Source organism: Vulpes vulpes, chromosome 1 (genome assembly GCF_048418805.1).
Source record: "Vulpes vulpes isolate BD-2025 chromosome 1, VulVul3, whole genome shotgun sequence".
In the NCBI taxonomy this organism is placed as follows: Eukaryota; Metazoa; Chordata; class Mammalia; order Carnivora; family Canidae; genus Vulpes; species Vulpes vulpes.
Window position 1 is genome coordinate 19,633,607 of NC_132780.1, and position 11,782 is coordinate 19,645,388.

At 45.0% G+C, this 11,782-nt stretch overlaps 1 protein-coding gene across 1 annotated transcript in view; it reads left to right on the forward strand.

Moving 5' to 3' along the window:
* Positions 1-6,515: 6,515 nt before the first annotated feature.
* The window catches only part of LOC112909334 (T-cell-interacting, activating receptor on myeloid cells protein 1-like), a 38,978-nt gene continuing 33,711 nt past the window's right edge, over positions 6,516-11,782 (forward strand). Inside the window, exons 1-2 of the mRNA XM_072758526.1 lie at positions 6,516-6,645; positions 7,605-7,770. The gene's annotated coding sequence lies outside the window, so the exon portion shown is untranslated. The remainder of the gene's footprint in view (positions 6,646-7,604; positions 7,771-11,782) is intronic.

The window sequence follows — 11,782 nt, forward strand, 5'->3', positions numbered from 1 at the left end:
TCCCCAGGGAAGGCTGGGAGGGGACTGATGGGGTACCTAGGGGGTGGAGTGGAGGGATGAAATCGGGGGTCTTGGGAGGGAGTTGGACCGATTCATTTCCCAGATCTGGATGTATTCACTTGTGGGAGAGACTTCTTCCAATTGATTTGAATCTTGGGGATATGGGGGAGGGGGGAGGGGAGACCTTTGGGTCTGACCTTGCTACGGTCGGTGCGGGATTAAAGATTTGGAAATTTAACAGCTTTGATCTGGAGTCTGTTTGGATGTGATTGTGCGCCCTGAGGTAGAGAGAAAAGTGACTGCCTCATGCTCTCTAAAAACCTGTGGCAGGCTACTTAAGCAGCCCTAAAGTCACATATCAACAAACCCACAGAAGGTGACAGGAAAACATAGCAGTTTTGAACACAAACATTGTGGGTCGAACCACATCCCTCCCAAATGTCTGTGTTGGAATCCTAACCCCCAGGACCTCAATGCGAGACCTGATTGGGAGAGAGTCTGTATGGAGGTGGTGAAGTGGAAATGAGGTCATGGGGTGGGCCCTCATTCAGTGACTGGTGTCCTTAGAGGATGGGGGATCAGGACACAGGCAAGGATGAAGGAGGAGACAGGGAGACAGTGGCCAGTCACCTGTGAGCCCAGGAGAGAGCCTGGCACAGATTTTCCCTCAGTCCTTGGAAGGAAACAGCTCTGAGACACCTGACCCTGCACTTCCCGCCTCCAGAACCCTCAGAGTGCGGTGTGTGGTGCTTTGTTAGGGCAGCCAGCAGACTGGCACAGAGTGCAGGACCTGGGAACAGGTGCTGTTGGAGCATGCTCCTAAAGAAGAGCATGTGGCTCTGGGGCAGGGGGTCAGGGAGAGGCTAAGGACTTCCCAGGTTCATGCCTGGAAAAGCCTCCATTGCCTCCAGGAGACCGTGGGAGGGGATGTGCACCCTGAGGGTTCCAGAAGGAGGCCAGAGACCAGTTGGAAAGCCCCTGTCCTCTCACTGTAAACAGAATGCTGGTAGGAGCTGGAGAACAGCAGCAGATGACACCTGGGGAGTGAAGACCTGGGTGGAGGGCTCTCATCCCCTGGGCCAAAGGGCTGGCCTTGTGCCTCCTGAAGACCCAAGTACTTACTTCAACCCCCAAATCACAACTTGAGTGCATTCTTCAGGTATGTAGGAAAAGCTGAACCCTATCCGTTACTTCTCAAAGGCCAGTCTCTCAAACATTTAAAAATGTTCAAAGTTAGGGGTCCCTGGCTGGCTCAATGGGTAGAGCATGTGACTCTAGATCTTGGGAGTTGTGAGTTAAGCTCCACATTGAGTGTAGAGATTACTTAAAAATAAGATCTCAAAACAAAGTTTTAAATGGGGACTTTGTGCTGGCTTATGAATATAAATGTGTTAATATTCTGAGTTTGATTCTCTTAAATGTTGCTATATTTAATTATAAATTATAAATGTAATTACAAATATAATATTATATATTATACCAGCATTATATATAGCATATGGTTCTTTTATAATGAATCGGTTATTATATTTAAAATTTATAATTTAAAGATTTTATTTATTCATGAGAGACACAAAGAGAGGCAGAGACATAGGCAGAGGGAGAAGCAGGCTTCCTGTGGGGAGCCTGATGTGGAACTCAATCCCAGGATCCCAGGATCATGACCTAAGCCAAAGGCAGATGCTCAACAATTAAGCCACCCAGACACTCCTATATTAATAATATTATTTCAATAATAATTATTTATCATTTTAATAAATTATTTCAATTTAATGTTATTAAATCTATTTAACACTTTAATATATTCTCCTAAACATTTCTATATTTTATTATACATTTCTGTATTTCATCATACATTACAAATGATTATATATTATGGGCAGCCCCGGTGGCACAGCAGTTTAGCGCTGCCTGCAGCCTGGGGTGTGATCCTGGAGACCCGGGATCGAGTCCCACATCGGGCTCCCTGCATGGAGCCTGCTTCTCCCTCTGCCTGCTTCTCCCTCTACCTGTGTCTCTGCCTCTCTCTCGCTCTCTCTGAATGAATAAATAAATAAATCATTAAAAAAAAACCCCACAAATGATTATATATTATATAACTAATAAGAAAAAACTATATAAGATAACATTATACATTATAGTAATCTTTATATAAAAATAGCCTATCATGTTATATAAAAATAGCATTCATAATATTATATACAGAACATAATATATAATGTAGCATATTGTAGTTTATAGATACCATAATATTTATAATATAATGTGTAACATATTTATATAACACGACATGTTATAGGACATAAACAATTATGTATACATAATTACAAATTGTCCCAGGGCTCCCAGCAGCCTTGTCACTGGAGAGAGAGTTTTGTCACCCAGGAAATGTGGGGTATCCTTCTGTGGATTCGCTGAGACTGCACTCCGTCTCAGAGTGGGGGCCCTTTTTGGCAGGACATTCTCTTCATTTCTTTATGTACTAAAGTCAGCATCGGGCTGAGGATGAGGAGTTCCTGTCTCCTTGAACAAGTAGGGGAGGCTTGGGGCAGGGACTGGGGAAACCCTAACTCTGCTTTCCTCAGCCCGAGCAACTTGCTGGACCTCTGATCTCTACTTCTTCATCACTTAAGAGAGTTCCTCTCGAAAAAAAAAAAAAAATAAAAATAAAAAAATAAATAAATAAAAAAAAGAGTTCCTCTTGGTGCTTCACTCCTGGAGCTATTGCCGGAGTAATGCCATCCTCATTCTTGCAGAGCCCTGGAACGCGGGCATGCCTACATCAGCCCTGCTGCTCTTATTATTTATTGAGTGGCACTTTGGGCCTGGCATACAGTAGAGTGCAAAAAGGGACCCCTGAAGAGCTGATAGGCTGGCGATGGAAATAGATATTAATCACATAATCAACTAATGAACATGTAATTATAAACTCAGACAAGAGCCAGAGAAAGGGATCAGCAACATTTTTTTTTCCCTACTTGACTTGGTACGCAGCTGGCTCCATGAGGCCCTGAGAGATGTCAGAGATGTCTGCTTCAGGGGAAGAGTCCTCTGGTCTTGGGAATGGCTCTTTGTGTGAGGGACCTGCACTCTGCACCTCTTTCCTACTCAGGGTCTGAGTGGACTTCTCAGAGATGGGGGAAGGGAATAGAGACCCACCAAAGACCAGTAACTGGAACCTCATCACGCTGCGGGATAATTTGCTGAAACATTTACTTGCGTCTCTTCACCGTATACTTTTTGCAGTAAAGGAAAATAGCAGCTTCTTGAAACCTGTGATTCTGTCCTTTTTAAATACATCTTAAGACTTTTTGAGCATAATTTCAAAGTTATAGAGAAGTTGCAAGAACTCCACAGAACGCACAGAAGACCCATATACTCTTCATGCAGGTTTCCCGTTGGTAACATTTTACCCTACATCCAAAGGAGTCTTTTTGAAATTCGGAAAATGTTTATTTTTAAATGTGGGATGCATCATATATGCAAGAGCGTGTGTAAGAACCCAACATCCCATTTAAAGAATCAGAATAAAAAACGTTCACTTTCTCAGAACCCTGGCTAAGAAAAAGAACCCAAATCTTGGAAGCTGCTGTTAACCATTCCTCACTGAGCTCATCCCCACCTCAATTCCCAGCTCTGAGATTACCAACCACAACCAACCACAATTATTTTGAACAAATCCTTCCCTTTTCCTTGTAATTTTGCAAACTATAATTCTACTCTTTATTTTTTTTTAAATTTTTTTATTTATTTATGATAGGCACACAGTGAGAGAGAGAGAGAGGCAGAGACACAGGCAGAGGGAGAAGCAGGCTCCATGCACCGGGAGCCTGACGTGGGATTCGATCCCGGGTCTCCAGGATCGCGCCCTGGGCCAAAGACAGGCGCTAAACCGCTGCGCCACCCAGGGATCCCTAATTCTACTCTTTAAAGAAAGCGCTGTTTCATTTTGCTTATGTATGAACTTCGTGTAAACGGAATCTAACCATGTCTATTTTCCTGTGTCAAGTTTATTTAGTTATTTAGTTATTTATTTAAAAAGCCTGAAGAAGATTCAAACTCATGGCGAGAGGGACAGATAAGACCCACAGATGTATTTATTTCACCTTCGCGATGTTCACAAAGTTATTTACTTATTTAATCGGAGGGAAATTCATACAACGTAAGATTAACCATTAACCATTTTTTAAGGAATGTACTAAGTGCATTCTCAGTGTTGTTCTGAGACATTTTATGCTCCAAATGGAAACCCTGTCTGCACCAAACAACTATTCTCATCTCCCCCGTCTTCCTAGTCCCTACAGCCACTAATCTATTCTGTCTCTGTGGATTGACCAATTCTGTGTGTGTGTGTGTTTTAAGATTTTCTTTATTTAGTCATGAGAGACACACAGAGAGAGGCAGAGACACAGGCAGAGCGAGAAGCAGGCTCCCTGTGGGGAGCCGGATGCAGGACTCCATCCCAAGACCCTGGGATCATGACCAGAGCTGAAGGCAGACGCCCAACCACTGAGCCACCCAGGTGCCCCAGGACTGGTGTCTTTATAGAAGAGACACTAGAGCTCCCTCGCTCTTTCTCTTTCCCCTCATACAGAGAAAAGGCCACATGAGGACACAGTTGAGAAAGTAGTCATCTGCAAGCCAGAAGAGAGATACCATCAGAAACCAGCCCTGCTGGCACCTTGATCTGAGATTTTTAGCCTCCTGACCAATGAGAAAATAAGTTTCTGTTGCTTAAGCCACCCAGCTATGATACTCTATGATGGCAGTCTGAGCTAGTTAACACATATGTATATGCCACATTTTGTTTATCTATTTGTCCATTGTTGGATTGCCTCTGCCTTTCTGTTATCCTGAATAATGCTGCTGTGAACACGGATGTGCAAATATCTGATACAAATATACACATTTGAATCCCCTGCTTCTGATTCTTTCGGGCCTAGGCCCAGAAGCAGAAAGACTGAAGCGAACAGCAATTCTGTTTTATGAGTTGGAATCTGACGGTCTGAATTTTTGTTGTGTCAGTGAGGACTCACAGTGAGAGAAGCTGAGTGGGGGATGGCTTTTAGGAGTGTGATGTCGCAATAAACTATATCTCATTTCCTGAAGGGTCAGCAAAAGACCAACTATGGGGTAGAAGACAGAGCAGGGGAGAAAGTGTGGCCTCCCCGGCTTTGCTCCCTTTCTCAAGCTGTAGAACTAAACGGGGGTGGGGGGTGAGGGTGGGGGGGTGGCGTGGGGGGGTGTTTCTGGAACAGGACAAAAGGGCTCCCCCAAGTGTGGCTCTTGCTCTGCTTTGGGAAGTCTCCTGGGACTGGGCAAATAGCTTGAGGCTGAAAATGAGGGTATTGGTGTGGAGACATGCAGGATGGGATTGGGTTTCTGTAAGGAAATCACCGTTACAGTTCCAAGTGATGTCGTGTTGGACATTAGACTTCAGGCGAGAGCTACGAGTGCCTTGCTGCTTCTCCATCTTCCTTTGGCTGGAGACAATCATTGGCCGCCACCTAGCTGCAAAAACTGGCATCAACAACCTAGACATGGAGCCTAAAGAACATAGTTGCCTGCTCCCAGGGCTGATTCTCTGTTCAGGCTAGCCATTGATTTGTACCCAGCCATCCCAAACTTAGTGACATAAAACCACCGTCATTTTATCATGCCTGTGGATTATAAGGTTGGGAATTTGTGTAGGGCACAGTGGGAATGAGGGTATCTGCTCCACAACATCCCAGCCTCAGCTGGGAGGACCTGAATGGCAGAGAGAGAAGTGTCAGGGTATAGGCATGGGGCAGCATCATCCTCAACCTGCTCCCAGGCCCTGCACTCATGGTGCTTTCTCTCACCCTCTAACAAGTAAACTTTTAATTTAGTTTTAATTTGGGGGGATCACTTTTAATTTTAGATGGTTTTAGATTTTTAAACATTGCAAAGAGAGTACACAGATGCCCATTTATTCTATGACCTGTTACCAGTATTCTACATTGTGCGGTCCATTTGTCATAATGAACCAACACTGATACATTACTGTTAACTAGAGTCCATGCTTTGTTCAGATGTCCTTAGTTTTTACTTAATGCCCTTTGTTCTGTTACAGGATACATGCCACTGATACATCAGGCCTCTTCTTGACTGCAACAGTTTTCAGACCTCCCTTGTTTTGAGTGACTCTGATGATTTTTGAGGAGTGCTGGTCAAGTGCCAGGGTTGGGGTTCACATTCACTTGAAGGTTCAGAAAAGTGGTATTGGAATTAGAAGAGTTGTTTGGTTTTTGTGTGTTTGCTTCTAAGAGCTGTTTGTGCCATGAGTCCCCACATAGTTGGGTAGCAAGCATGCCAGTTTCTCAATTCAAGCTTCAAGATGGGGAAAGCTTCCACTGGATCACTCAGAGCACTTGGTAGGGGTCAGGGAGGTTCAGAGAGGAATGGGATCCAGCTCTTGTTTGAAACATCTCAAGGGCTCAAGATTGTGGCCAACAGCTCTGCAGACATTTAGGACAGAATGAATGAATCAGGTCTTTCTTGCTTTCCACCAGCGCCACCTGGAGGTGGAACGTGAGCCCCGCAGAGAGGCTGGAACTGTACAGATGGACCCCGCAGACAGAGCAAGCCAACCTTCCAGCTGTGCAGCTGGAGGAGGGACTGCAGGTGAGAACTGTGGGGGAGGGGAGAGGGAGAAGGGTGGAGTCCAGGGGGACTGCAGGTGAGAACTGTGGCCTGGGGATGGCAGGGGAGGAGCAGAAGTTCCAAGTGGGAGGAAATAAAGAAAAAGCTGACCATGCTCACTGCAGCTGCAGGCAACCTGCCAAAAGCATTTCAATTACTGAACTATTTTTCCCTTGCATGTGACTAATTGGACACCTTTATTACCTAAGATGACTATGAAGGGCATGAGGCTTGCCTTAGATGTTCCCCAGGGGCACAGGTAAAGAATGAGACCTGTGAGGCAAGTGTGGGAGGGTAAGGGGGGGTGCGGGAGGAAAAAGCCAACGTACTTATCACCCCCCCTTACAGCTCCTACGCTTACAACGAAGATGACAAACAAACTCACTCATTCCTGTTTGCCCAAGGCTTTCTCAATTTTAGCTCCCACATGGAGGGGCAGCCCCCGCCTCAGTCCCAGTCCTGGGAAAATGGGGATGGGGGGGTCCTACTGCTGGCAACAACCCCATCAGATATCTGTCTCTCTTTATGGTGATGACACGGAGTCCTGGCAATTTTAAGAAATCTTCCTTAGGTTCACGTAACCTGGACGTATTTCCAGTGCCATATGAAAACAAAGGACACCCCCTTTCCACAGCTTGCCCCACATGGAAGACATAAGTTAGGAAAACAGCCATGGGAGACCCTCGCTACTGCATATGGAAGTTAGAAAATAAGCCAAGTCGGGAATCATTTCATGGCAATGAAAGAGGTACTGTAGTGATTTAGGGTGAATACCGGAGTGGATGTCCATAAATGATATGTTAGGGCCGTTGATTTTAACAAGATTTGTCCAGACTCTCCTCAACACAAAATCTTTTCTTAGACAAGCTCTGACTTAAAAAACTTTTTTGGGTGTCATTTAATTTAATTTAATTTAATTTAATTAATTTTTTTTCTCTCAGAGGTTTCCAAGAATGATTGAACAAGAAAGCTGCATGGAGAGAGGGGGATGCTGAGTTTTGGAAGCAGTCAGAAGCAAGAAAACAAAAGCTGCAGGCACTCCATCTCCTCCGCGGATGCTCTGAGTCATCTTCTGGTTTCTTGTTAAAGACCTGCTTCCTCCACATGGTGAGACAGATGGCCACCAAGAGCTCCCAAGTTTTAAAGAGAATGATTTCCCCGACGAGGGAACAGAGGCACTGCTCCCCCATCCAGCTACTCCCTCCAGCACCTTGTCAGCCAGGGGGTGTGCAGGGAGTGGAGGGGGTGCTCCTCAGACGCAATGGTCCTGAGAGCTGCTGGCTGGAGCCGGGGTGCCAGCTTGGCCAGCTCTAAGGGCATGTAGGGCATGCAACCAGCAGGGCCTCACATTCTGCAGGGACCCTGTTCTTGGGGTTTCATGCTCAGCACTCACCATCTTAAAGTTCTTAACCTTTATCTTGGGAGCTTTGTGTTTGCTAATGAATTCCTAAGGGACAGTGCAGCATATGTCAGGGGGCTTACCTCCTGCTAGCTGGCCTCCTGCTACCTCCCTAGTAACCCTATAACAAAGCAGCAGAGACTAGGAGGGTTTAAACAACAGAAATCTATTATCTCATGGTTCCGGTTCTGGAGGACAGAAGTCCAGAATCAAGGTCAGAAGGGTTGGTTCCTTCTGTCTCAGGCCTCTCTCCTGGCTTCTGGTGGTTCGCTGGCAATCTTTGGTGCTTCTCAGCTGGTAGATACATCACCTCGATCTCTGCTTTCATGTGCAGTTGGTGTTTCCTCTGTGTGCATCTCTGTGCCCAACTTCCCTTTCTTTTTTTTTTAATTTTTATTTATTTATGATAGTCACAGAGAGAGAGAGAGAGAGAGAGAGAAGAGAGAGAGAGAGGCAGAGACACAGGCAGAGGGAGAAGCAGGCTTCATGCACCGGGAGCCTGACGTGGGATTCGATCCAGGGTCTCCAGGATCGCGCCCTGGGCCAAAGGCAGGCGCCAAACCACTGCGCCACCCAGGGATCCCCCAACTTCCCTTTCTTATAAGAACAGAGTCATATTGGATGAAGGGCCTGCCCTATTCCAGTACGACCTCAGCTTTTAAATTAGGTCTGCAGTGATCTCTCCAGATAAGGCCACATTCTGAAATACAGGAGGTTTAGGCCTTAAACATGAATTTTGGGGGTAGGCAAAGTTGAAGCCACAAGAGTGTGAGTTGGTATGTGTGACGTGCATGTGTAGAGGGTCTGTGTGACTCTCTGTGGATGTCTGCATAGAATAGTATGTGTTATGGACTGAATATTTGGGAGGTTTTTTTGTGTGTGTGTTTTAAGATTTTATTTATTTGACACAGAGAGAACACAAGCAGGGGGAGTGGCAGAGGGAGAGGGTGAGAGAGACTCTCTGCTGAGCAGGGAGGCCGACGCAGGACTCAATCCCAGGATCCTGAGATCATGATCTGAGCTGAAGGCAGACACCCAACCCACGGAGCTACCCAGGTGCCCCTGGACTGAATATTTGTGTTTCTCCAAAACTCATCATGTTGCAGCCCTAAACTCCAGTGTGGCTGTATTTGGAGATGGGACCTCTAAGGAAGTAATTAAAGTTTAAATTTAAACAAGGTCATAAGAGTAGGGCCCCGATCTGATAGTGTTAGTGTCCTTATGAGAAGAGCTACCAGGGAGTTTGCTCTGTCTCTTTCCACCCACTGAATGAGCACAGAGGGAAGGTCACGTAAAGATGCAGTGAGAAGGTGGCCATCTGCAGCCAGGAAGAGAACTCTAATCAGAAACTGAGTTGGCCCGCACCCCATCCTGGGCTTCCAGCCTCCAGAACTAAGGAAGTAAATGCCTTTGTTTAAATTACCCAATCTATGGTATGTTAATGTGGCAGCTGGAGGTGTGTGTGTGTGTGTGTGTGTGTGTGTGTGTGTGTGTATGTGTGTGTGAGAGAGAGAGAGAGAGAGAGAAAGAGAGAGAGAGAGAGAGAGAGAGAGAGACTCTTTGTAGAGTCTATACATGCATCCTGTGTGCCTTTCATGGAAATCCAGACTATTTCTTCTCTTTCCCTTCCTCCAACCTTACTGACCACTCACTCTCCTCTGCTTACTTTCCTCACCCCCACAATGCCCCCCTCAACCCACACAGAGGGAGCAGAGAGATGACACACCCAAAGGAGGTGTGAAAATCTGGGACAGGCCAGGGCCCCAAGATTCAAGAGGCCTCTCTGCCCTTGGACTGCTTCACTCCCTTCCCAACCCAGTTACCTTGACTGTACTTTACAGACTAACTCAGATCTATAAGGCAAAGCCACAAGCTTCAAAGTTCCTGGGAAATGAGCCCCATCCAAGTTGCAGGGTCTCTTCACAAAGAGATGTTGATTGGGCACCCCCTTAGGCAAGACCACAACTGTGGTAGGATGGATGACCCCAAAGGTTTAGCACATCAAGACAGAGAGGAACCCAGAAGCCATCCTATCCTGCTCATTTCTCACTTTTACAGATCTGAAAACTGAGGAAGGGGCAAAAAAGTCTTCTATTGCATCTTAGAACACATATTCCCTGGCTTAATTCAATTCTTACTCTGGTGATTCATTCAGATTTCAAAAAGCATTGGTCTAGGACAGGTGTTGGCAACAGGCCCATCACTTGTGTTTGTAAATAAAGTTTTTTAGAACAGAGATGCTATGGTCCACAGAGGCTGAAAATACTACCCTCTGGTTCTTTTCAGAAAAAGTTTGCTGACCTCTGGTCTAGGACTTGGCAGACGTGGGTTTTCTATCTACTGTGTAGATATATGGATGAAAGATGCTAAACTATATTCCCTGTTATTATTCCTGATAAGGTGGGCGTGCATCAGCTGAAGATAAGACCTTGAGGTTTTCTTCTTTATGTATTAGTTTAGTAATGTGTGAGTAGAAGCTTGGCCTTCTCAACTCTGTGGTTGTGCTGAGGCGTAGGTTATAAATGAAAGGCAAGATAAAGGCTTGATTTCTTTCCCCTGTGCTTAAAACTTTTGTGAGTGGGTTTCTAGAATGTTCCAAAGGTAGCCAGTAATATCTTGTTCTAAATTGATTCAGTAAGTGAAAACCCCCCTTACCTCTTTAGCTAAAAGTCTGCGAGGCTGTGAGCCTAGAATTGTCACTGTCAGTCCCAGACTCCTCAGGACATCTGGTCTGAATAATAATGATAACACAGAAATAGAAATAGGGATGAAAGATACAGAGAGGAAAAGTCTAAATGATATTTGAGCCTGTGGATGCAATTGTCTGAGATACCTCTAGCTCTGTATTTTCCTTAGTTAGGTTATATGACTCAATTTCTTTTTTCCTTTCCTCCTTTTCTTCTTCTTCTTTTTAAAAATGTGATCTCTAGGGGCATCTGGGTGGCTCAGTGGTTGAGCGTCTGCCTTCAGCTAAGGTCGTGACTCTGGGGTCCTCGGTTGGAATCCCACATCAGTCTCCTCTCAGGGAGCCTGCTTCTCCCTCTGCCTATGTCTCTGCCTCTCTCTCTGTGTTTCTCATGAATAAATAAAATATTTTAAAAAAATAAATAAATCTTTTAAAAAATGTAATTTATAGGGGCCCCTGGTATCTCAGTTGGTTAAGCATCTGCCTCTTAGTTTCGGCTCAGGTTGTGATCTTAGAGTCATGAGATTGAGACTCTATGCTCCTTAGGGAGTCTACTTGAGATTCTCTCTCTTTCCCTCTCCATCTGCCCCTCCCCACCCACTTGCATGTGTGTGCTTGCTCTCTCTCTCAAATAAATAAATAAATCTTTAAAAAAAATGTAATCTCTACAACCAAGGTAGGGCTTGAACTCATGACCCCAGGAACGAGAGTTACATGTTCTATCAGCTAAGCCAGCCAGGCATCCAACCTTTTTCTTTATTGTTTTTGAGTGTTTTCTTTTCTTTTTTTGTTTGTTTGTTTTTGAGTGTTTTCAAATTAGATTTCTCCTTTTGTTGTTTCCAACCAAGAGTTTGAACTATGCTAATTAATAATGGAAGGCAGTGTAGATGAAATAGAAGTGAGCCTGTTTCATCATATTGAAGAAACATTTTTTAAAAAGATTATTTATTTATTTATTTATTCATGAGAGACACAGAGAGAGAGGCAGAGACACAGGCAGAGGGAGAAGCAGGCCCCACGCAGGTAACCCCATG